The following is a 27,473-nucleotide window of genomic DNA, read 5'->3' as shown; positions in this document are numbered from 1 at the left end:
GAACCCTATCTGCAGAAACGAATCCGAGATTAGCTGTAGTAAGTAGAAAAATTGTTTACGTCAAATGTATATGAAAACGTATTTGCGAACAAACTAATTTTAAGTACGTACAGAGCTATTCAGAGTAGGTATATATATGTATATATATGCATATATATATATATATTTATTTATTTATGGTACCTACCTTTTGTAATTTGGTGTTAAGAATTTTGAAGATTAATTTTTATCTTGTTCAAGTAGGCCTACATTGAACAATGTATACAGTATTTTGATGTGAAATTTTTTATTGTACTACTAACCTAGGTCATAATTGAAGGGTTCAGAGCCATAGTGGGCCAAGCGCCATTTCTTAAAAACGGAGAAAGCAAGGGTTAAAGTTAAGTGAATACCATAGTTTAATGAAGATTGATATATATCATTTAGTTTTAATGTGTATACTTTATATTACTTGCTATAAGTTTCCATTGAATTATGGTAATAACTACGTTTTAACCATTGTTTTCTACGGCTTTAGTAAATGGCGCTTGGCCCATTATGGTTCTGAATCCTTGAATTCGAATTCAAATTCAAATTTATTTACAATTTACATTTGAAATGAATAGTGCATATGAATAGATGCCCGAAATGAGCATATGCTCGTGCTCGGGTACAGTCCAGTAGTCTACATAAATTTTACAGGGATCAAAATAATAATGCTGATGATAGAAATAATAGTAACAATAATAATAATAATAATGATAATAATAATAATAGAATAATCGTGACGGAGATGATACAAAGATAGTAATACAAAATAATTCATTAATAATAATAATAATAATAATAGTGATAAAACAAAAATATTTACAATAATAAAATAAATACTAAGACGGATAAATAAAATATAAAACCACTAGCGAGAGTTAACACAACTTAAATAAGCATATAATAACCGGAAAAAAAAATGACGAGCTCGAAAATCAACAGAAAAGTCGTTGTATCGCAGACGACAGCAACCGCCATATTGGGATTGTGTTATGCATTAATGGTAGTAGGGGGGAGCCGAAAGTCTACGTAACTGCCGTTCTCTTCGAATATTCTCGTAATTAATCCTGATAATTGGAATTCTACTGTATTTGGAAACCCAACTACTAACAATCGATGTTAACAAAGAATAGGAACCATCAGCGTAGATCAGTCGGCTAGGGCGCTTTACTACCGATCCTGAGTTGCGCTAGGGCACGGGTTCGATTCCCGCTTAGGCTGATTACCTGGTTCGATTTTTTTCAGTGATTTTCCCCAATTGTAAGACGCATGTCGGGTAGCTTCATCTCGTCAACATTTCGCTATAATCAATTCCATCGACGCTAAATAACCTAATAGTTGATACAGCGTCGTTAAATAACCAGATAAAAAAAGAAACAAAGAGTAGGGCTCTTCAATAGCGTACTTCGCGGACCTCTACCTATAGGCCTGTATGCCGAATTTGCTCACTTGCCTCATCGATGCCGAAGGACAAGACAATGTTACGTGCTGTATTAAAAGTGATTTTTACAAAAAGTGACATTGGCCCTTGAGAACCCAGACGCAGGTTTAACGTCACGAAGCGATGCGCCCGCCGTGTGTACGCCCCTCAAACCAGTTTGATGCGTCACGGCTGAGTTCACCTTGCCGGCGGCGGCGTGGTTACTCAACTCCCAAAACGTCGAGCCCTTTTCACTTGCGAGGCGCTCCTTGCGATTAAAATTATTTTGTGCTGTATTACTGACTGAGGAAGGTGCTATGGTAACAGACCAGACTGACGCGAGAAGAATGTCGATCTTCAAATTTTTGTGAATAAAAAGAAACGTGGAAGGGTTGTCACTGAAAAAACAGCTAAGTTGAGGAGCCTCGCATGTTTATTGGCTGGCTCATTCCTAAACGTGGGATTGTTACGTCAGACCAGCACACGTGCTCAACTTTGTCCTATAACATTTTGGTCTTTCGCATTTTCAGCTAGGTTTTCGCAGTCCCTCCTTTAGAAATGGAAATTTTTCCGAATGCTTTTCTAAGAAGATTAGACTATGTATGAAAGGACGGAAGTATTTCTTTTTCTTAAACTCCTCTTGGAAAAGTTTCAGGCCTAATTTCTTGTTAATGTCTACGTCTTTTATACGGCCTTTCAAGTGACCTTCGAGGTAAAGCCTTGTTGTAGCTTACCATTTTTATTAGCAGTCGGGAGGTTTAAATTATCTCTGCGTGTTCCTCGACAACTTTCCAGGAACATTATTATTGTTTCCATTTTTTGTATTTGCCATGTTTTCATCATTCTTAAGATGGCGGTATTTAGCTATTCTTGTATCATAATTTTGGAGGGAAGAAAATTTCTTGTATTTCAGTGCAGCCTACAGAATGAACCGCAAGGATTATCATTAATTTCTGGGGGGAAGAGATTATTCTTACAGAAATTTCAAACAAAAAAGTTTAATACAGTTTTGTTCGTTTTGCTTTCTTTTCGAGATAAAAATTGCTTTACATGAAAAATTTCATAGCGAGTTTTGGGAAAGCCATAGATTTAATTCTCAATATGCATATTCAATTTAAGAGAGCATTGTATTATGGTAATCCGGGGTTCGATCCCCGGTGGTGACAGGATTTTTTCTCGTTGCCAAACTTTCAGAACGGCCCCAAGGTTCACTCAGCCTTCCATAAAATTGAGTACCGGGTCTTTCCCGGGGGTAAAAGGCGGTCAGAGCGTGGTGCCGACCACACCATCTCATTCTAGTGCCGAGGTCATGGAAAGCATGGGGCCCTACCTCCATGCCTCCCAAGTGCCTTCATGGCATGTTACGGGGATACCTTTACCTTTTTACCTTTTTTTATATTATGGTAATAAATTCTTGAAAGAATTTCAGTTTTAATCTTCAAATGTGCAGAAAATTGATCCGAACAAATGTAACTTTTCGTTCTGCAAAGGAATTTTACATTGTTAGGCTACATTATACAGAGTGATTCAGAACCTCTGCGACAGACTCTGAGGGGTGATAGATCTAACAATAAGGAACCCTTTTTGTTAAACAACCTATGTCTTTTGACGCGTCGTTTAGAAGTTATCGTTAAAAATGTTTTTGCTCGGGCGTACGTCAATGTATGCGAATGTGTGCATCCCTGTTTGTTTGCTGAGAGTTTGTAAGAGACGAGAAGGGTTGTTGTTTGTTGTTTACGTTTAATGTTCAATACTTTTTTCTTTCAGTTCAGTCTAATCATCAATTGAGAATGGATGTCTACGCGGTCTTCCACCAATGCTCCGGAGACGAAGGCGTCTCGAAGGCGCTGATAAAGTCGTTCAAACACTGTGTGGTGAGGGTGATTTCTGTTTTGAAAATGTTGTTGGTACATGTGGAGAGCTCTTCTTCAGTTTCCGCGAACCTCGCCATAACACATTACCATGCCGGCTAACTCGGGAAAAGCGTATACATCCATTCTCAATTGATGATTAGACTAAACTGAAAGGAACAGATATTGAACATTAAACGTAAACAAACAACAACAACAACAACCCTTCTCGTCTCTTACAAACATCTCAACAAACAAACAGGGGTGCACACATTCGCATACATTGACATACGCCCGCGCAAGAACATTTTCAACGGTAACTTCGAAACGACGCGTCAAAAGACATAGGTTGTTTAACAAAAAGGGTTCCTCATTGTTAGATCTATCACCACTCAGAGTTTTTCGCAGAGGTTTTGAATCACTCTGTGCATCGTAGTTTGTGAATTTTCTCCTAACATATTCACGCCATCCGCATAGACAAGCAGCTGATGTAACCCGTTCAATTCCAAACCCTCTATGTTATCCTGAACTTTCCTAATGGCATATTCTAGAACAAAGTTAAAAAGTAAAGGTGATAGTACATCTCCTTGCTTTAGTCCGCAGTGAATTGGAAAATCATCCGACAGAAATTGGCCTGCTGTACGTTTCACTGAGACACATTTTAATTAATCGCACTGGTGTAAAAGAAGTTCAGCTGGTCATGGAAATCGCAGATAGCTTGTGAAAGTGAAGACGAAGTATTATACGACTTCCAAATCATCTATTAAGATGAATGCCATCCCGGCGAAAATACAGAAGTCGCCCACGATACAAGTGGTTAGACGAGGCTATGACGGCCAGAACATACCGGGGTGATTAACATACTACTTTTCACCTGCAAGAGATCTGACATATTCAAAATTGACATAGGGCTACAACATTTTAATCCATTATTAATACACAATTTTTTTTCTTCCATACAATAATTTTATTTGTTTCACATTTTGCCTACTCATTAAATTTGACATACTTATCGTTTGCATGCTATTGATTTGGTATAGTATTCATTTGACATACTTTGTATAATGTACTGACATTTAAAAAAATGAACATAAATTATAAAGGGATATCGTGGCCACATGTACTTAAGTAATCCAAAATGCGTGTCTCATCCTTATGTTGTTCATATATTTGGACTATATGTTGTAGTCTTCTGTTGACTCTCCCTTTTTGCCCATCTCGTATCCTCCTCCCAGCATCATTTCCACATTTGAGGTGTGATTGTGAACTGTGTGTTTTAAGACTGTTGGTGTATTATCTACAGTGATCGCTCGTCTCTGCACATTGATTTCCTGATGCACAAAAAATACGTACGTCCACAATTATTGTTTGTTCTCTGCTTATGGTATAAGAATCCCCTAAAAAAATGTTGTCCCCCTCTTGTTGTTTCTACAAATTCATCCTCCATAATTTTTTGTAAAGGGTGCGTCAGAAAGAACGGATGGATTTCAAACTATCGATACGCAACGAGGAGAGAGATATAGTGAGGGGGACCACGACTGTTGGGTCAGCCATAGAATGCAGTTTCAGTTGAGAATATGGTGTTGGTCTGGTGTACAACGTGCTTTCATCGTAGAGACATTTTTGAAAAATGAAGAGTCTGTGATCGCCACTCAGGACTCATTTCGACATCGGATGTCACGCTAGGATTCCAACTCGGAATACAATTTTGCGGTGGGTGGCTTCATTTCGTATCACAGGTTCAACATTAAAGAAGAAATCACCTGGACGAAATTCTATTGCACTGAGATTGTCCGAGGCTACGGTAAGATCTCGCGCCCTGCGACTTCTTTCTTTGGGACCATTTGAAGGCGTAAGTTTGTAAACATCGATCACATACACTGGACGAACTGAAGACAGCGATTCGTGAAGAAATCGTGGCAATTGCACCAGCTATGACTGTGAAAGTGATGGCGAACATCAGAAAACGCCTCGATGCCTGTATTGAAAGCCAAGGAAATCATATGGATAATGTTGTTTTCCATAAATAAACTGCATGTATTGGTGAATATGTTGATAACAATAAATTTTTGATTTGATGAATCTTTACAATTTTCTTGCCATGTGAAATCCATCCGTTCTTTCTGACGCACCCTGTATATCTGGAACCTTTTTTCAACCAAAGACAATTAATCTTAGAAACTACAACAGGAACTATTAACAATGTGCACAATATAATTACAGTAGAGAATGTCAAAATATGGTATGTGATTGTAAAAATGAAACAGAGTAGTTTTATGCCAAAAAAGTATACCTATTCCTTGGTAGAGGGGAAGAGAAACCTGATGACCTTATTTCTACCAAGTTAAATAAATAAATAAATAAATAAATAAATAAATAAATAAATAAATAAAAGGTTGTATCAAATTGAATTAGATGAAAAATAAATAAACCAAATATTTGTATGTAAAATAGGTTATATGAGCCGTTCAGAGCAAAAGTGGTGTAAGTTAAAATTGGGTAATGAGGTTTAAATTAAAATTCTGTAAAATACAGCGTTAAGTAGAAATTAATATGTCCTTCGTGATATCCACTGATTATTAATCTATACTAATAATAAATCTGTAGCCGAAATTTTTCTGGTAATTTTCGATTTTCCAAAAATAATTGGTCCTAACATATATAATTAACCACCTGAAACCGAAAATCGCATTTTTTGACATTTTTGTTTGTACGTCTGTCTGTATGTTTGTTACCTTTTCACGCGATAATGGCTGAACCGATTTATATGAAAATTGGAATATAAATTAAGTTCGTTGTAACTTAGATTTTAGGCTATATGGCATTCAAAATACTTTATTTAAAAGGTGGGTTATAAGGGGGCCTGAATTAAATAAATCGAAATATCTCGCTTATTATTGATTTTTGTGAAAAATGTTACATAACAAAGGTTTCTTTAAAAATGATTTCCGATAAGTTTTATTCTTTACAAAATTTTGATAGGACTGCTATTTAATGAGATAAATGAGTTTTAAAATTAAAATAACGCCATCTAAGACAATGCAATAAAATAACAAATGACTTCGTCTATAAGGGGCCGTGGACAACAACAATCGAAAAAAGGGGCCTTGGACAGCAACAATCGAAAGCTATTAAACTTAGCCTACAGACAATGTTTCTGTGTTTGTATGAAGTAATATCGGAAGCTAAATTAACCGATTTGTATAATTAATTATTATTTCACCATTGGAAAGTGTAGTTTCTCTAGATGACATACTGCTATAATGTTATTACAGCTTCTTATGCACAGAAAATTTGATAGGCTATTTTGTGCATTCGTTTTCTATATTTCTTAAAATAATATTTATGTACACACTCATTTTAATCTCAGAGAATTAACGAACAACGAGAGTGTATTGATTTAGTATGCAGTAATAGTACGTTAGCTTAGCAATCCATTATTTTATAATTCAAATTTTAACTATGCTCAATCGAATCGTGTTAAAATACATAAAATAGACTATATATGCAATAAATGCAATGCAAAAAAAAATTGGGTAATGAACCAAGCAGATTATCTTGTGCTGTTGTAAAAGTTGTTCTCTGGATCAAATGTCCTATTTTAATTATGTAATTACTTTATATTTATTTCTAACAGGTGCAGCGGAGCGCACGGGTACGGCTAGTAGTTTAAATAAATTCAATATTAATTGCTACTTTGCGCTGTATTTTACAGAATGTTTACTTTAACCCTCATTATCCATTTTTGACTTACACCACTTCTGCTCTGAACGGCTCATATGTCAAATAGCAGTAGGTAAAGTGCAGTATGTCAGTTCATCCGGAATCCAGCCAGAAATTTGACTATTGAAGACTGTCAGAATAGAGAACGGTAGCGGCTGGAGATGTAGCGACGGGGACAGCCGTAGAAATCAGAAAAAGAAGGAAATAGTTGCTATTTTAGTAAATGAGTTATGTTTCCTTTGCGGAAAGTTTCCTAATCGGCACCTTCGCGAGTCCTCGCTGCGCCGTGAGGCCAGGAACTGAGGCTGGTGGGTTCACTCCTCGGTCCAGAGCTCATCCGAGGCGGCCAGACTCCTCTCCGAAACACTTGAAGCCTTTGATCTTTGTACATAGCGTGTCTCATTGCGACAGTCAGCTATTTGTGTTAGTTACATAACCTTCCTCGGGCGTTCGGCCTTCACTCAGATAATAAACCACAACGTCACGGCACTTGCTTCTTTAGCGATGCTGTTCCAAACGAATGTGTTTGATGTTTTCCTTAGCACGTGTGTGTTTCTCACGTGTGAGACGCACGTGGGTTCTTCCAGCTGGTGGAGATAAATAGTTCAGAGTAAACGTAAACAGAATGAAGGCGGAGAAACCGAGATGGAATTTGAACAAGTCACGCCTTATTTTTATCGCTGAAATCATCCATGTCACGCAGTAATCCTTGTAAGATTATACGATTTTTTTTCATCAGATAGGAACCACAAGTAGCTCTTGTCAGAAGTGACAGTTTTTTACTGAAGGAACCATGGTTACACCAAGAGATCAGCGATATTTGCAACCAGAAAAAGATAATGTTTCTAAAGAGCCCCATACGCGTAAACTTATCAGAGATTTATCTGTACAGGCGTACCTCAGGGAGATATGTCTGAATTGGACGATTGTCCGTACTTGCTCAGACTTACCCCATAGAAAAAAAAATTGAGACGGTGTCGGCTGGAGTTCCTGGGTAACTCAATTAGTAGAGCGCTGGTATGTTCAACCAGAGGTCCCAGAATCGATACCCGGCCCCGGAACAATTTTTCCCTTGAAATTATTCAAATCTGCTTTACAGGGAGCTTTACCTGAAAAAAAAAACTAGATTTGCATATTACCCCATAGACTTACAGTTCACGAAAAAGTCGTGAGAAGTCGTTGAAATAAAATAATTCCCCTTGATGAAATGCGATTACTAGAGAAATGCTATTCCTTAATGGTTTTACGTTCATAAAAATATAGGGTGAAAGTGAAATAGCCCTGCAGATTTTCAGAGCGAATAGCTCATGTTATATGTGACAAAAAAGTATAATACCATATTGGTGGGAAGTCCATAGTTTTTTTTTTTTGAAAAATATGTTTTTTTCCCAAATGTTTAACACCATCTTATTCGGTAATTACTGTCAGCAGGATCATGATTTTTGTCCATATCGATAGAAAATCTTATAAAGAATCGTTTATCCTCTGGAGTATTTCAATAACATGGGCGGAATTCATCTAAATTTAATTTAAAAACCACTAATTTCAAGCCACTGACGGATGCGACTACCTTGAAACATTGTAGCTAGAAAGGGAGATGGGAGGTAGTTCACTAAGGCAGACAGACTGATTTCTTGCATCTGTATTACGAGAAGAAAGAGGCGGCGATGTTGCCAGACTGCTGAAACTTGCAACACAATTTTTTAATTATCCGTGCATTTAATCATAAAACCTGATATAGGTTTTCTATTCATTTAAGTGTACCCTATCGACCTTTTCAATCTGCAGGATTATTTAACTTCCACCCTGTATGTGAGAATAGTTTCTCAAATCTGTGCTTTCATTCATAGCTCGCTGCCATTTCGCTAAAGAGAATTGTTTAAATGAAACAATTGCGAAATCTCGATCTCATACTCGCATTATCGTTATTTTTTCTTTCACTTAATTTGGTGAGCGCTACAATCAGAGAAATTCAGGCATTCGCTCAACTCTGGAGACTTACCTCCAGGCCAAAAGTCTTAACACTTTTCGCCCATACATGAGGAGATATGCCTGTGGATTCAGTTTTGTACCTGCGTATGGGGCCTTTAGAGTACTTCATTATTTACTTGTATTTTTATTGAACCGTTGTTACGTCACCGTCACTTCATCGTAGTGTTAGAGCTGTCAAGAGGAAAACAACCATTGATTAACGGAAAATGGACTCTCTTCTCTCTGCGTCATCACCCCTTGTCCCCAACCTCGTAGACTAAACCGTATATTAAACTGAAATTTATGGAACAGATGTTAATTTATGGATTAGATGTTTTATAGCATTTGTCGTAAGGGAAACTGATTTTAAAATAGTGATTTGCTAACACTTATAAATTAAACTGTAAATAGATGAAGTAATTACATAGCATATGTATTAGGTTCAGGCTGCTAATTTAACACTGCAGTAAGTATTTTTCTTTTCTTTTTGTTCGTGTTTTTCTGTATTTTGAGTCATACGAATACCTGTAACATTAATGATTTGTTCATTACTTACTTACTTACTTACTTACAAATGGCTTTTAAGGAACCCGAAGGTTCATTGCCGCCCTCACATAAGCCCGCCAGCGGTCCCTATCCTGTGCAAGATTAATCCAGTCTCTATCATCATACCCCACCTCCCTCAAATCCATTTTAATATTATCCTCCCATCTACGTCTCGATTACATTCGTTAATTTTAATCAATTTTGTACATTGCAGTAATTATTCTTCATTCTAAGAAATTTTGCTCCTCCACAAATCTCTATCCTCAGCATCTTCTTCAGTAAGATTTCTTCTAGTCATACTCCTGCTGATGCCATCCATCCATTGTTTTCTTTGTTTTCCTCTTTCGCAGTCCACTCCGGCACCGTCTTCGGCATTTTTCCATTTTTAATCCTCTTCAAGTGTCCAAATCATTTTAAACTTCTTTCTTTAATTACTTCAATAACGTTCTTTTTTATCTCCATAATTTTTATAATAATTCTTTGATTTCTTATTTTTTCCCTTCTTGATTTTCTCGCTGCTGTCTACTAAAAGTGCATTTCAGTAGCCAATAATTTGTTTTCGTGTATTCTGCCTAATGTCCAAGATTCTACCTCGTAAAACATAACACTTTGTACCAACGACTTATCAATTAAGAGTTTTTGTATGTTCCTACTTCAAAGAACTGAGTAAAGTTCAATATACCTATCATAGGTCTACTCCTTCCTTCACTTATTTTATTTATTTATTTATATACTTATTTAATTATTTATGTATTTATTTATGTATGTATATATATTTATGTATGTATTTACTTATTTACTTTATTTATTTATTTATTTACTTATTTATTTATGTATTTATTTATATATTTATGTATTTATTTATTTACTTATTTATTTACTTACTTATTTATTTACTTACTTATTTATTTACTTATTTATTTACTTACTTATTTTCTTATTTATTTATTTACTTTTTATTTATTTACTTAGTTACTTATTTACTTATCACTTAGTTACTTACTTATTTACTTATTTATTTATTTATTTACTTATTTATTTATTTATTCATTCATTCATTCATTCATTCTGGCAGAGCTAAGCTAGCAATCCTTCTCTTTCGCCCAGCCATATTGACTGAATACAATAGCCTTACCTATTACAGTAATAATTACAATAATATATAAACCTATTACAGTAATAATTACAATAATATATAAACCTATTACAGTAATAATTACAATAATATATAAACCTATTACAGTAATAATTACAATAATATATAAACCTATTACAGTAATAATTACAATAATACCTAAAAGTATTACAGCAATATGACAGTGAGCTGTAATTTTAATAGAAGAAAAGGGCACAAATGTGAATTAGTTTTTGCCGTAGCCTATTTAGAGACTTTCGTTGTTTTAGTTCATTTATTAAGTGGTAGCATTCATACTCTTTATTACACACGTAAGCACACACACACATACACGCACAATAGGCCTACAGATGGTTAATGGAAGCTTGAGCGAGTACACAGCTTTCAATGCGTGGTAATACGGCCTTAACTCTGCTAGCTGAAATAAATTATTATTATTATTATTATTATTATTATTATTATTATTATTATTATTATTATTATTATTATTATTATTATTATACCATATGACGAATCCTACGGTAAATAACCTTGTAGTTAATACAGCGTCGTTATAAAAACAGACTATAAAGGATTTCGTAGTATAAATTTTATCTTGAACATTTAAATCTGAGAAAGGAAAATGAAAATCTAAGAAAGAGGACACAATTACAGAGAGGAAATAAAGAATAGAGTAAATACACGAAAAGCAAACAAGGAAACAAAACAAAGAAGTGCAAACGAAAGAAAGTGAAGTAAGAGTGAAGGAAAGGAAGAAAGAAAAAAGAAAGAAAAGAGAAAATAATGGAAGTAATAAAGAAGAAACAAAGAGGAAAGAATGGATAGAAAATGAAGAGATGAAAATATAAAGAGACTGGGTTAGAAGGAAACAAAGAATGAGATATAAAATTAAAAGCGAGAAAAGTGGAAGAAATAAAGAAGGAACAAAAATGAGAAGAGGAAAAATATAAAGAGAGTTGGAAAGTAAGAAAGAAAGAAAAAAAGAGGAAAAGTGTGGAAACTAAAGAAACACAAATTTGAAAGAAGAAACAGAAATTGAGGGGAGGGGAAATATAGAGTGGTAAGGAAAGACAGAGAGAAAGGAACAGAAAGAAATAAACGGAAGAAAGAACACAGGAAATAAGTAAAAAACAAAATTGGGAGAAGTAAGAGAAAATAAAAAGAGGGAATATATAAAGAGATTGGGAAGGAAGGAAAGAATGAGAATAAATATAAGAAATAATAGAGGAAATACAAAATGAAAGAAGCAGAAAATGAGAAGAGAGGAAATATAGACAGAGTGAGAAGGAAGGAAAGAAAAGGAATAAAATGAAGAAAGAATGCAGGAAATAATGAAAAAACAGAAACTGAAGAAGAAACAGAAAATGAAAAGAGAGGGAAAATGTAAAGAGAATGAGGAAGAAAGAATAAAAGAAAAATAATAAAATGGAGAAATAATGCAGGAAATATTGAAAAAACAAAAATGAAAGAAGAAACAGAAAATAAGAAGATGGAAAATATAAGAGAATGAGGAAGAAAGAATAAAAGACAGAAAAATAATAAAATGGAAAAAGAATGCAGGAAATAATGAAAAACAGAAATGAAAGAAGAAACAGAAAATAAGAAGATGGAAAATGAATAAAAGACAGAAAAATAATAAAATGGAGAAAGAATGCAGGAAATATTGAAAAAACAAAAATGAAAGAAGAAACAGAAAATAAGAAGATGGAAAATGTAAAGAGAATGAGAAAGAAAGAATAAAAGACAGAAAAATAATAAAATGGAAAAAGAATGCAGGAAATATTGAAAAAACAGAAATGAAAGAAGAAACAGAAAATAAGAAGATGGAAAATGTAAAGAGAATGAGGAAGAAAGAATAAAAGAAAAATAATAAAATGGAGAAAGAATGCAGGAAATATTGAAAAAACAAAAATGAAAGAAGAAACAGAAAATAAGAAGATGGAAAATGTAAAGAGAATGAGGAGGAAAGAATAAAAGAAAAATAATAAAATGGAGAAAGAATGCAGGAAATATTGAAAAAACAAAAATGAAAGAAGAAACAGAAAATAAGAAGATGGAAAATGTAAAGACAATGAGGAAGAAAGAATAAAAGACAGAAAAATAATAAAATGGAGAAAGAATGCAGGAAATAATGAAAAAACAGCAATGAAAGAAGAAACAGAAAATAAGAAGATGGAAAATGAATAAGAGACAGAAAAATAATAAAATGGAGAAAGAATGCAGAAATATTGAAAAATCAAAAATGAAAGAAGAAACAGAAAATAAGAAGATGGAAAATGTAAAGAGAATGAGAAAGAAAGAATAAAAGACAGAAAAATAATAAAATGGAGAAAGAATGCAGGAAATATTGAAAAAACAAAAATGAAAGAAGAAACAGAAAATAAGAAGATGGAAAATGTAAAGAGAATGCAAAGAAAGAATGGAAGATAGAAAAATAATAAAATGAAGAAAGAATGCAGGAAATAATGAAAAAAAAATGGAAGAAGAAACAGAAAATGAGAAGATGGAAAATGTAAAGAGAATGGCAAAGAAAGAATGGAAGACAGAAAAATAGTAAAATGGATAAAGAATGCAGGAAATAATGAAAAAAAATGGAAGAAGAAACAGAAAATGAGAAGATGGAAAATGTAAAGAGAATGGCAAAGAAAGAATGGAAGACAGAAAAATAATAAAATGGAGAAAGAATGCAGGAAATAATGAAATAAAAATGGAAGAAGAAACAGAAAATGAGAAGATGGAAAATGTAAAGAGAATGGCAAAGAAAGAATGGAAGACAGAAAAATAGTAAAATGGAGAAAGAATGCAGGAAATAATGAAAAAAATGGAAGAAGAAACAGAAAATGAGAAGATGGAAAATGTAAAGAGAATGGCAAAGAAAGAATGGAAGACAGAAAAATAATAAAATGGAGAAAGAATGCAGGAAATAATGAAAAAAAAAATGGAAGAAGAAACAGAAAATGAGAAGATGGAAAATGTAAAGAGAATGGCAAAGAAAGAATGGAAGACAGAAAAATAATAAAATGGAGAAAGAATGCAGGAAATAATGAAAAAAAAATGGAAGAAGAAACAGAAAATGAGAAGATGGAAAATGTAAAGAGAATGGCAAAGAAAGAATGGAAGACAGAAAAATAGTAAAATGGAGAAAGAATGCAGGAAATAATGAAAAAAAAAATGGAAGAAGAAACAGAAAATGAGAAGATGGAAAATGTAAAGAGAATGGCAAAGAAAGAATGGAAGACAGAAGAATAATAAAAGGAGAAAGAATGCAGGAAATAATGAAAAAAAAATGGAAGAAGAAACAGAAAATGAGAAGATGGAAAATGTAAAGAGAATGGCAAAGAAAGAATGGAAGACAGAAAAATAGTAAAATGAAGAAAGAATGCAGGAAATAATGAAAAAAAATGGAAGAAGAAACAAAAAATGAGAAGATGGGAAATGTAAAGAGAATGGCAAAGAAAGAATGGAAGACAGAAAAATAGTAAAATGAAGAAAGAATGCAGGAAATAATGAAAAAAAATGGAAGAAGAAACAGAAAATGAGAAGATGGAAAATGTAAAGAGAATGGCAAAGAAAGAATGGAAGACAGAAAAATAATAAAATGGAGAAAGAATGCAGGAAATAATGAAAAAAAAATGGAAGAAGAAACAGAAAATGAGAAGATGGAAAATGTAAAGAGAATGGCAAAGACAGAATGGAAGACAGAAAAATAGTAAAATGAAGAAAGAATGCAGGAAATAATGAAAAAAAATGGAAGAAGAAACAGAAAATGAGAAGATGGGAAATGTAAAGAGAATGGCAAAGAAAGAATGGAAGACAGAAAAATAATAAAATGGAGAAAGAATGCAGGAAATAATGAGAAACAAAAGTGGAAGAAGAAACAGAAAATGAGAAGATGGAAAATGTAAAGAGAATGAGAAAGAAAGAATGAAAGAAGGATAAATGGAAAATACTATAGCAGGATATAAAGAAAAAAATAAAAATGAATGAAGGAACAGAAAATGAGAAGGAAAATGTAAAGCGTGAAAGAGATACAAAAGAAAGGCAGAGAAACAAAAACAAGAAATAAATGACAATAGAAGAGGAAAAGTGAGTGGAAGGAAGTAAGAAGGAATAAGAATGGAAAGAAATGAAAAATAGACGAGAATTAAAGGATAAACTGAAGAGAAAAGAAGGAAGAAAGGAAAAGGAATGATAGGGGAGCAGTGAAATAAAAAATAAACAAAGAAAGAAAGAGGAAAGAGAAGCAAAAGCGAGGAAAGAGTAACGTAGAGGGCAGTAAAGAATTGAAGTGGAAAGAAATGAGTTATAAGACGAAAAGAAGGAAAGTGAATCTCCAAGAACAAGATAATTGCCGCGCGGCCGATCCCCAAGGCTGTGAGAGTTGAGTCAGGTGATGTCAGTATCTCACGACGCACGGCAAGGTGCGCATCTCGCTGCCTCGCTGTTCCAGTAAGTAGCCTACTGTGTGTGCTCTCATTGCGACGACGCACGTAATCCATTTGTGGTGACCAAGATCTGATGCGAGTTCCAAGACGTATCGGCGGGCGATTGTGTGTGCAAGTGCGTGTGCGAAACTATTTACGTGCGTGAAAATCTAACTCGCGACATGTTTAGATACCAGCACGCTTTCTCCCGGCATGATGGCCTTTCTATTAGCTTGACTCAACACATTTAAATAATTGTGATAATGTGGCATTGAGTTTATTCATTGTAACTTCTAAACTGTCCTCACTAAGCATGCAAATACCGGTAATTTATTAACTTGAATTAAATAATATAAATGGACACACTTTTACTTGTTCGCAAACAATTAATGACATCATCTTCAAGAGAGTTAACGAAGGACTAATGTCTTAATTAACAACTCTTCAAACTTTCCTCAATGTGGTAGGTCTTCACCTGAATTCTTATGTGATGATAAGTCGTTATTAAGTACGCAGAAGTGTGCTAGAAGCTACTCTTTCAGCGAATAGCTATTTTCTCGATTTCTTAAGAATAACTAACTTCTCAGCACTATTTTTAGACATTTGTCATACCGAATCTTATTTATCCAATATTTATTTAGTAACACATGCAAAATTTACAGCTGCATTCGAATCTCAAGAGGGCATACATATGCAAGGTGGGTCAAAAGTCGCTTTCCTCAATAATTCGTTCTTAGGTTTCATACTTGTACACATAAACAGATATTGGGGAAAGCGACTATTGACGGACCTTATATGTTTTCTTCTACGATAGTGCGAAAAGTTGCATTTTACCTTACTGTTGTCAGTGTTGTCAGCGAGTCTTTAAACACTAGTGCGTAAAAAAGTAAGTAATCACTTTAGCCACTGCTATTCATTTTATGCACTGCCAAAGAATAGTAATATGCGTTACAAGAGCGGTATGTTGAAGTTTTCATGTTCGAGGAAAAGTTTGAAAAAGCGAAACGTAGTTGAGCTTTTTTTTAATTTCCGGGAATTGAAAGAAAACATACCGCTCGTGTATTGTACATTATTTTGTGCGAAGATCGTTTATTACATACCTGAAAGAGGAATTTCTAATTAGTTGCAATGAAATCTCCATCTTGGTTTCTGTTCAATGACGGCAAACTTGCAAAACAAAAATATCTATCTTCAACATTGTTGCTTTAAAATGTTTTCTGTGTTTACTATACTCCAGCAGGCCGTGATATACGCCTGTCTTCCCCCCCCCCCCCAGTCTTTGGAATCTTGTTGATTTTTTCACGGCTTCCTTAATGTTACTTGCATCACGAATGCAATAACTTTAGTGGAGTTGTAGAGTTTACTTAATTTTTGCAAATATTTAAAAACAATAATTAACAGTGCAATTTAGGTGAAATTGCAGTGGTAAGTTTCCAATTTATAATTATTACTATATTGAACGTCTCTAAAAATAATATGTTAGAAGCCTAAAGCAGTAAAATCAATATGTCACTTAAGTGGTAAGAAGAGGGAAATTGTTATGTGTGTTAGGTTGGGAATACTGAATGTGGAATTTTAGACTTACCGCGGAAACCAAGCAAATACGCACGATCTCGCACAAAATATATTGTAATATTCAGTGTAAAAGCTTCATTCAGTAAGAAATTAATGCATTACCTCCATCTTTCATACATTACACGTAACACAAATAAGTAACAAATTTAACATTCGTATCTACATTTTTTTAGCCCGTATTATTCTGAAGTTACATGTAGTAGGCCTGCTCATTGTAACAAGATTTATCGTTCAACTGTTCTTAACCTCTTTGTTGATTATATGGCCGGTTTAGACGGTCATAAAAACGTTATCATGAATAAAACAGGTTGTAATTCCATGGATACTTATTAGTTAATGGTTGTGAGTTCAGACGGCTGTGATAATCGTGATCTGATAACCTCTCCAACTTTAAATATTTATTTACATGTAAATTTGTGCTATCGTAGGAAAAAAAAAACATTGTATGACACATATTCATAAAGTTATCTTTTTGGCCCTCGTGTGTTTGTGAAATTCAGCTTCCCCTTGTTTCACAGACTTTAAGATCGTGACAAAAAGAACTTGTATCATAACTATTTTCATACAGCAGCATTATAAACAGTCTGTTGTTTCTCAAAATCGTTCATATAATGACATTTATGGCACGCGTGCAATAAAATTTTCATAGCAACAATTACGTCATTAACTGGTTTATAGTTATAACAATACTAAGCCATGATATCAGTATTAATAATTAAGGCAAAGGATTTCTAAATGAAAATAAATATTTTGTTAATCAATAACGCAGTCTTATTTCTGAATATTAAAATTAAACGTAAAATGAAGTGTAAAATTTAACCAACTGACCTGTTCTGATAGATTTGGTGCAATAAAAATACCACGAGTGAAGTGTCAAATTTAATCAAATGGCCTGTTCCGGTATATAGAGTGAACCGTAAGTAATGTCATTAATTCAGGAGGTTATTCTTTGAGATATTTCAAATAAAAGAGTTTAACACATTTTTGCTTTCTTTTTTAGATAAAAATTGTTTTATATGAAACATTTCATAGCGTGTTTTAGGAAAGCCATTGATTTAATTCCCAATATGCTCAGTCAGTGTATTATGATGGTTGAAAGATTTTTAGTTTTGTCCTTTAAATATGCGGAAATTTTAATGGAAAAAATATAACAATGTAAAACTCCTTTGAAGAACGAAACGTTACAAATCAAATCTTGCTTTATAGGCTTTTTCTAAAATATCGGCTGGTAAATTGATTTCCATATTTAGCAACAATATCAATAAATTCAACAGACCAAACAGTGACGTCACGACTATATTACAGGCTTTTGTTCCAGAGCAACTGATTAGGAATTTGATATCATATTAGGCCTACCTATTTCATCATTATTAATTTAGTTATAATGCCGTTGTACGAAAAGTGTATGAAACTTGTTTATAATGTGACACAGTTATTGCATTCGTAAACATTAACCCATGCAATACAGTATATCATTGTAAACTAATTTCATAATGTAGCCTTGTCAATGTGATGGTCATCTGTTTTGTTACTACGTTACGTAGAAACCCGTTGCCATGCCCATGCCAAGCCATACAAATCCCACCATGTAATTAATTATCGACGAAGTTTGAATAGGGATCTAACGTAAACCTCGACAGGAATAAGAAACCACATCATTGACTCGATAAAGTTGTCGCTTGATGATCTGGGGAGATGATAAGAAGATTGGGAGTTAAAGATAACAGAAGAATTTAGAGAGATTGTGGACTTTGTGTCGTCCGGTGTTTTCGGAATATAAGAAGAGTCACTGACCCAAGAATCTTAGCCAACTTGTCTGTTGTTAATTGTAGAGCCCGAATTTCTGTGTAATTACTAGGGCTGGGATTTTCATGATTTAGCATATTTTTTTTATCAGGTCAGTGAGTTGCTAAAGTAAAAATCCCTTTTTTATGAAAAAAAGTAATTAAATTAAGGTACTTCGTTAGAGCATATTTGTGCATATTTGGCAATTTTATCCTAATACAGCATATTTTAATGATCTATTGCAGCGTTTCTCAAACTTTTTTGAAGTGGGGACCACTTTTTAAAGTCAGAACAGTTCCGCGGACCACCTTACTCTCGTTCCCTTCGAAAGCAAATTTATTATTTTCGTAGCATATTTTAAAACCAGCATACTTATATTTTAAAATTGAATTAAGGTTCTGTACTTTGGTCCTCTGTTATGAATTCAGGTGGTCCCTGGCTGGGTTACAGGCGCGGTGCCATATGTGCAGGGAAAAGATGTCGAGAAACACCACGCGTATAGTGCTTTAAATCCCTCTTTTGTTGCTGAGAGTAGAGTGGAAATTCTATAGACGGGTAGGGTGATAAATTTCATAAAATGCAGTACTGAGAGAAAAAGTGAAATTCGATTGCCATGTGTCATTTCCAAACTCTGAGATTTTAAGCTATAGTGTGATACGCAATTCGTTTGAATTTTATTTTTTCTTCTGTCTTTTTTGAAGGACCACAAGGGCAGACCTCAAGGACCACAGGTGGTCCGCGGACCATAGTTTGAGAAACGCTGATCTATTGTTCACACTCAACATATTTTTACCTTTTGAAGCTTTTTACGGACTAGTCTATGTCCAATATTGATTTCCTTCATTCTTTGAATTTCTTAGAATAATTTTCTTTAACTTTTCTCTGGTAAAATTTTAATATTTCTTTCCTCCCCTATTCTGTGGAATGTAAAATGAACTTTACCCTAAATGATCTCGAGTCACTACAAATATGTCTGTTATTTTCTCGCAGATAGAGGAAGAGGTGGCTAGACATCTCACTTGAAGCAACTGGATGTGGATGTAGGGAAAACTACTTTGTTGCCAAATTTTAGAAAGAGGAGGGTGTGTGTGTAAGAGACAGTGAGAGAATTAGAGTCAAGTGATACTGTTCATTTTAAATTTGCTCCTATTTTGTCAGTAGAAGTAGAAAAAGCTTTGTTAGTTGACAATAGACAATTTTCATTTGAAAATTTGCGCAAGTCATTGTATATTTCAACTTAGTTCTCATACTACAGATACAATGGAAGTTTATGAAAATAAGTTAGAATTTTCTGTTTTGAATAAAATTTATAAGCTTTGAAATCCCTAAAATTTCATTTTTTTTCTTTTTTGATTTTCATTCTAGATATAGTTTATATATCCAGAGTAAAATATAACAAAGTATCTAAATTTGTTATGAATATTTTTTATATTATAGCGCATATTTCTGGAATTTTTAGGTCATAAGTGCTTATTTTATATTGCATGTATTGGAAATTTTTAGGGGATAAATATCTAGCTCTATTCATTACGCAACCATCGGCGGGGTTAAGGGATTAGTGAACATGACTTGTCCTCTGGGCGTGAGTTGGAATTGCGATTGTGCATATTACCTGATTAGGCCTTATTCGAGGTGTAGTAGTAGTAGTAGTAGCAATATTCAATCTCCCGCGCCGTAGCGTCGTGATCTAAGATACCACACATAGGACTCGCGTTACGGAATGATCACTGGTTCGACTCCATATGGATGAAAAAACTTCCTCATGAATTTTGGTCAGTGTATGGAACCGGTGCTATCGCACCATCGTGTTGAATTTCTGGAGCTACGCTAGGTAACTAAATCCAGTTTCGAAAACCAACTATAACGGCTGGAGGAATCAACGTGCTGGTCACACATTATCCCCGTATTAGTTGGATGGTCTTTCATTTCTGCTGAGGAATGTGGACATGATGCTAACTGGTCCTTCATGGGCTGTCGTGCCTCTTAGTAGAATATACTTAACGGCGCTTTGAACTGCAGAGGATATTCAGCGTGCAAATTCAACGAGGATACATTTTTCCTCGATCCCTCTTATCAGGGACAGTATTCATTTATGTGCCTTTCACGGGACCCGCAGTTTTATCTTCCTCATAGAGCAAACCATGCCAAGAACGTTATAGCTTTTCAAAATTCATCGCCCTCATTCTACGAACTTGTGCAGAGAATGAAGCTGTGTAGTTGCCTCTTGTATATATCGTTATGTAACGAGTTTCCGTAGCGAAAAAGCATAGCATTTGTGTTATTCTCCTTTCCAACGCCAGCAGACAAAGACTTGATAATTGCTTTCCAGCGGTACAGAAAGTAATAAAACTCCACAGGTATGTGAGAATAACGTAATCATTAAAAGTTAGTTTATATTATTGAATCTTATGATGTTATTAAAAAGTACTCGCTGTTTCAAAATAATCTCCTCGTGTAATATATAGGATTAATCAGAAGTCAGGAAAAATTATTTTATATTAAAACATTTTCTGTTTAAATTATTTCGCAATAGTTGATGTCCACCGCTGTGGAGTAACGGTTAGCATGCATGACCGTGAAACTAACGGACCGGGTTCAAATTCTGTTTAGGGCAAGTTAAGGCTGGTTCACAATAAACCGAGAACGGAAACAACGAGAACGAGAATGGAATTAATGTTAAAATAAATGTATTTAAATGTGACCATTCTCAACAGTTAATTGTGAATGCTCACATTTAAATAAATTTATTTTAACAATATTTCCGTTCTCGTTCTCGTTCTCGTTCTCGTTGTCTGTTCCCGGTTTATTGTGAACCAGCCTTTACCTGTCGAGGCTTTTTTTTTTTTTTTTTTCGGATTTTTTCTTCAACTCATTAAGAGCAAATGCTGTGTAACTTTCGGCGCTGGTCCCTGGATTCATTTCGCGGCATTATCACCTTCAGGGACGTAACTTACGCAAGGAGGAGTTACCGGGTTTGAACCCCCCATTCAACGTTTTTTAACGACATATTTAGATTTGAATATTTTTTATTCATAATCGTTTTACCTTCTCTAATGTTTCACTGTCAGAGTAACAAAATCTACATCGACATAAGGCATAGTTCTCCTACTCCTCCTTCAATATAATTTCTAAGCTTGATGCTGCAGCACGTTCGAATTATAACAATGCTGTCTTTATTATAGAGAGACCTGCTGCCTAGTACGGACCTTGTATTAAAATGAAGGTGACACAGTATGAAATGTAACTTGTTGTGAAACATATCGAAAAGGTTGATAGTTCTGTAGTGCAGATGTTAAAATATTGTGCATTGTCGATTTTAAACTCATCTTAAGAGTGGCATTCACCCGTTCGTTAGAGTTCTGACTTCATTGTGAATCGTTCGTTTAACGTTTTGTGCATTTGGCAGTTAATAATTTTAATACTTACTTATTTACTGGCTTCTAAGGAACCCGGAGGTTCATTGCCGCCCTCACGTTAGCCCGCCATTGGTCCCTATCCTGAGCAAGATTAATCCAGTCTCTATCATCATATCCCATCTCCCTCAAATCCATTTTAATATTATCTTCCCATCTACGTCTCGGCCTCCCTAAAGGTCTTTTTCCCTCCGGTCTCCCAATTAATACTCTATATGCATTTCTGGATTTACCCATACGTGCTACATGCCCTGCCCATCTCAAACGTCTGGATTTAATGTTCCTAATTATGTCAGGTGAATACAATGCATGGAGTTCTGTGTTGTGTAACTTTCTCCATTCTCCTGTAACTTCATCCCTTTTAGCCCCAAATAATAATTTTAATAATGATATTAATAATAATACACTAAATTTAAAATGATAATGTAAATTGTAAATAATTTTAATAACGATATTAATAATAAGACACTAAATTTAAAATACTGATAATGTAAATAATTTTAATAATGACCCTCCTTGACAAAATTCTGCGTACGTCACTGATCAACTTCATCTGATTCGGATGCTAGATAACCATAGCAGTTCGTAAAATAACCAATTGAAAAAGAAAACTGTAGTTGAGATGGCAAACGAAATAAATAAGGTAATAGTAATTCAAGCTATTCTTGAATGAGTTAATGGTTCTTCTTTAAAATTCATACTAGAACATAATGGTTTCACTGTAGTTGATGTCCACAGGTGTGGAGTAACAGTTAGTATGCCTGACCGTGAAACCAGCTGATAATAAAATGTAATGGTAAAGGATCTTTGTGGCTCGATGTATGATGTTGACGATATTTCTTACTTTACTGCCATATTTTTTTTAATGGCTGATTTTATATAATCTATATTGTGTATTGTTTATATTGTGTATACCACTGCCACCGGGTGCTTGCCCACTTGCAGTGTAAATAAATACATACATACATATACAAGTAGAAGGGTGTATATTCCTCATCACAATACGATAGGCACTGCACTGCCTTTCGTTTTTATTTTTTACACGCTTTAATATATGGTTATATCGCGCGTTAGGATCTGTGGGTATACCAGTAGGCCGTTGTTATTATTGTTGAGTTCCTATTTTTGTTGTGTGTTGTAGATGGCTTGTGTTCACATAACTGATTCCAGATTTTGATTAATGTTTATGATATTGGTGCCTGAGGTGGTGATGAATCATGGTATGTTAATCTCCAATCCGGTATTTCCTTTGTGACTGAGGGAAACCATAAAAAAATCCCAGTCAGATTGGCCGGGCACGGAGTTTGAACCCAGGACCTCCCGAATACGAGTCACAAACGCACCATCTGCGCCAACTCGCTCAGCTAAGGCATGTTCTTGTTTTAGTTGATAAGTATGATATTCTGCATTACCTTTTGAAAGAAAATGTACTAGCTTTCTGTAGCTGTCAAATTGTTTTAGTCATAAGTTTAATTTCATTATTACATAATGTTTTATACTCTCGTGGGCGGGCAAAAGGGCTTAAGTCACTCTATGAAAAATTTACAGGAGGAATTTTCAAAGATTTAAACAACTGCTGTAAATACGAAAAGTGACTTGTTTCGGCCATTTCATGACTTTCTTTATTGTTGACGTCACTTGTTTTAGGATCTCTTTTAGGAAACTAGTATCAGTACCATATACTGATAAATGCTGGATTTATTTTACAATGTTTGTGACACCAGGAATGAACGCTGGGGGAAGGTTAGGGTCTTTTTGATATTTTTGAATTTTTATTAACATTATCACTTACTTGTTCAGGTTCTGTTCCAGAGCCAAGTTGCATTTCATTTACATTTTCAGTAGCTAGCACTGCATATGGGTTGGAATGTTCTAAATGTTGTCGCTTAACGGTAGTCAGCAAGGATTTTGGACCTCCTTGTTTTGATCTTTTAAAAGACTCCTTTACTTGCCAACCTTCATCAGAATCGGATTCAATGTCTTCTAAAGCATTGATAACTTCGTACTGCGCATGTGCAAGCTCTTTAGTAAGCTTATGTAGTGTTAAATTAACATTAGTGGTCATGATGAACATTACTAATAACGATAATTCACTAATAACATGGTAATAAATTGCATGTAACGCTAGGAATAGTCTATAACATGTACTTGAAAGAGATCATAGTAATGAGTATGCTAGGAACTTGTTTATCTGGCAACGCTTCAAGAAAAAGCTTTTATATTAATTTAAAATGAATCTTGAAATTCATAGTCGAACACAAAGAAAACATAATTAAGAACTTAAATCACAATAAAATTACAATCATATACTCTCAAAACTTTTGATTAAAACAAATAATAATTTAACAGCTATCGCCTGCTTGAACGCATCCGATATCCGATGGCTGCTTACACTGCCTACACAGTCTAGTATATACAGTCACGAAGCTTGAGTTGTTGAGGGTACTAGGAACAATAGACTGTGCCGGTACTATTTCGCATTGTCTGTGATGAGGCGATAGTAGCGATCCTAGTGGTTAGCAAATATGGATATATATCCCCTACGTATTGAGCTTCGTGACTGTATATACTAGACTGTGCTGCCTATTCTTAAGACCATTCTAACAATGCTTTCGCTGAATTGATAGATGGCAGCACCAAAAATACACCATGTTCATCCGTATGCTGCTCCAAACTAGAAACGTGTGTCAGAAACTCTTGTGGATAAATTCGTGAAACCTCTACTTAGTAATGTAAGGAAGTTCTACACAGAAAAAGTTTTCCAAATTTCTTTTTCTTTCAAGAGCAAATAATATAATGGATTAATGAAGAGGAAGAAGAAGCTATTAGAGTCGCGAAACAAAATAATAATTAATCACATAATATAAGCATAAAGCATAGGATCTATATCCACAAGCGATTCAGTAGCTGTTGGGAGCTGGCATCTAGCGACAATTTTTTCCTATCCATGTTACATGTTTGACCATTAAATGAGCAGGCAGTATAAGCAGCCATCGAATGCATGGATGCGTTCGAGCAGGCTGTGGTTTGTAGACATACCAAGCTCACAGCTTTCTTCATCACTATTTGAAGATCAAATGAAGCTTTAATTTAATTTTATTCTTAATGCGGGAATTGTTTACCGGTGTGTTTGTTAAGAAGGGCCATCGGGCGTCGTGGGGTTGTCGAGTGGCCTGCAAGAACCCCAGATTTAACACGTTGAATTTTTTTCTATGGGGATACCTTAAAGAAAAAGTGTACGCCAGGAAATATTGGGATGTGATTATTTTATAAGCGATCATTCGAAAGGAGTGAGGGCATTACAGAACGTTCAGCGACGTCTGGAAAAATGTGCAGCAAATGCTGGTGCTTACTACTGTTTGGTTCTAATTTGATTCTGTCATGTAATGTCATTTATGTGTAATAAGTAGATGAAAAGATGGATATATACAGAGTGTATCAAAACATGTGGGAAAGCTCTGGGGAATTGATAGAGGACCTGAAAACAAGCAAAAAAAGTTCGTATAAACATATGGTCAATTTCGCTTAGTTTTTTAGTTACAGTAATTGTTTGTGGTGTACATAATATCTGTGATGATAAAGTTTAATTAACAGCTTACAGTACTTTTTTCATATACAGAAAGTGGTCAAAATGGCCACCATGAGCTTTAATACAGGCTTCTGAGCGCCACATCATCGACTGCCTTACTCTCTCTCATATTCCAGGCGTCTGTCGTATCTGCTGACATCCTTCTTCAAGTCGCTGGAGAAGAATTTCCGACGTTATCAATACGGCTGGAATACTCAATGGCCATTAAGTGACCTCATAAGTAGAAATCCAATGGATTGAAGTCGAGAGAACGAGCAGGCCAGAATGTCGGTCCCTCACGATCTATCAATTTATTAGGGAATCGTTGAAATCACATGTGGCTTCTTTATCATCACAGATATTATGTACAGTAGTGGCAAAAAACCGGACCGACCCTTGTAGCTGATACAAAAGAATCCTGTGCTGTGTATTGTGTCAAACTGTGGTAATTTCAATATGGATAGTGAAGCCAGGGGTATGTACTGCTATTTAATGTAAAAATACGCAGTTATCTTTGCCGAATAGAGGTAGAAATGTAATATTGATGCCAGATGAAAATAAAACTCTCAAAGTTTTTTCGTCTGTAAGTTTGAGGCACTGAAGGAAACAAAAGACGGTAAGAATCGAACAAATGCAATAAATTTCATTGTTACAATTAATTATACAAGATGGATGTGTTTTGTGATAGCAAAATTTGAATCTGTGACTCTGAAATCAGCTACAAGAGTCGGTCCGGTTTTTTTTTCCACTATCATACACAGCAATGACTGTAACTAAAAAACTAAGCGAAATTGATCATATATTTATATGAACTTTTTTGCTTGTTTTCGGGTCTCTTTCAAGTCTCCAGAGCGTTCTCACATGTTTCGATACACCCTGTATATGGGTCGCCCTGTGTATTATTCATTCTATTAAGTCCACACTTGAAGGACATGAACAGCATTATTTTTCCACCGCTTATATCCCAGGAAAAAATACGCTAATTATTTCTTAGGTTGAGTGATCTCCAGGTTGTTTCTGAAATTAATGTGAAGATAAAAAACTTTACCATTATCCGGGATCAAACCTTTGCTCTTCCAATTAGTTGCCAGACGCTCTACAGTTTGAACTGACTCGACTGAAAGAGCCTCAATTCTTTGTTACATAAACAGTCGTATTGTAATGAATAGACTCGTTACATAAGCATGCGGTCCTACGCTATAGTCCGAGCGTCAGCCTTCATAGTCACAAATATAGAGGTCACGGACTCGATTCCCACCATAAAACTCTAATTTTATTTCCTTCCTCCATTGTGATTAGGCTTTTGTTCCTTGACATGTGTTTTGACGTGACTAAGAACGTACTTATTAGAAGTACAAACAGGAAAATTTCTCATTTCATTTGTTAATAGGATGCAGTGATAAGATAGAAGCTCATCCGTAGTAGTATTGCTGTTGGACTATGTAAGAGGAGGCAATGATATCATCCACCGAACAAAGAAATAGTCCCACACCTGCGGAGTAACCAGGGCCGGATTTGAGTATAGTGCCGCCCTTAGGCAGTGCTAAAATTTGCCGGTCCCCAACTCCCACAAAGAATTTATAAGCAGCTATTATACAGGTCATGTTTAGTTTAAATTACGTAGTTTAAAATTAAATGTTACAATTCAGAAAACAATAAATTACTGGAATCAAAATACATGCATCTTATTTGTGAATTATAAAGGTTTCCTTTGCACTTTCTTCACAGAGACAGCATTGATGATGTCATCAAAGCCGATCTGACGAAGCCTAACAGACTCGATGCAAAGAAACATATTCAAACTTATTCATTGTTGAAACAAAATTGATTTGTGAAAGCAGACTGTGATTTATTCTTATTATTCTTGGTTTTGTTGGTGATATAATTATTACGAGAACTTCTTACTTCAAAAGGAAGTATAAAGTAAATTGAAATAAACCCCAACTCTTTGCGGAATAAACCTTTCATATCAAATGTAATATAGTGCACATGATGGAAATTGATTAAATATTATTGTTAACGATATAATTGGAAAT

General features: G+C 34.7%; 1 protein-coding gene across 8 annotated transcripts in view; it reads left to right on the top strand.

Annotated features, from left to right (window-relative positions):
• Window positions 1-27,473, top strand: part of LOC138695021 (uncharacterized) — a 329,089-nt gene that overhangs the window by 91,613 nt on the left and 210,003 nt on the right. For 2 of the 8 annotated variants that reach the window (XM_069819320.1, XM_069819313.1), the window contains exon 1: window positions 14,965-15,121. The exons of 5 other annotated variants lie outside the window; for them this stretch is intronic. The gene's annotated coding sequence lies outside the window, so the exon portion shown is untranslated. Of the gene's footprint in view, window positions 1-14,963; window positions 15,560-27,473 lie in introns of those variants that run through there. One more of the 8 variants, XM_069819314.1, reaches the window with a different exon arrangement.

This window comes from Periplaneta americana, chromosome 2 (assembly GCF_040183065.1).
Source record: "Periplaneta americana isolate PAMFEO1 chromosome 2, P.americana_PAMFEO1_priV1, whole genome shotgun sequence".
Lineage (NCBI taxonomy): Eukaryota > Metazoa > Arthropoda > Insecta > Blattodea > Blattidae > Periplaneta > Periplaneta americana.
This window is presented reverse-complemented; position numbering and strand designations above follow the sequence as displayed.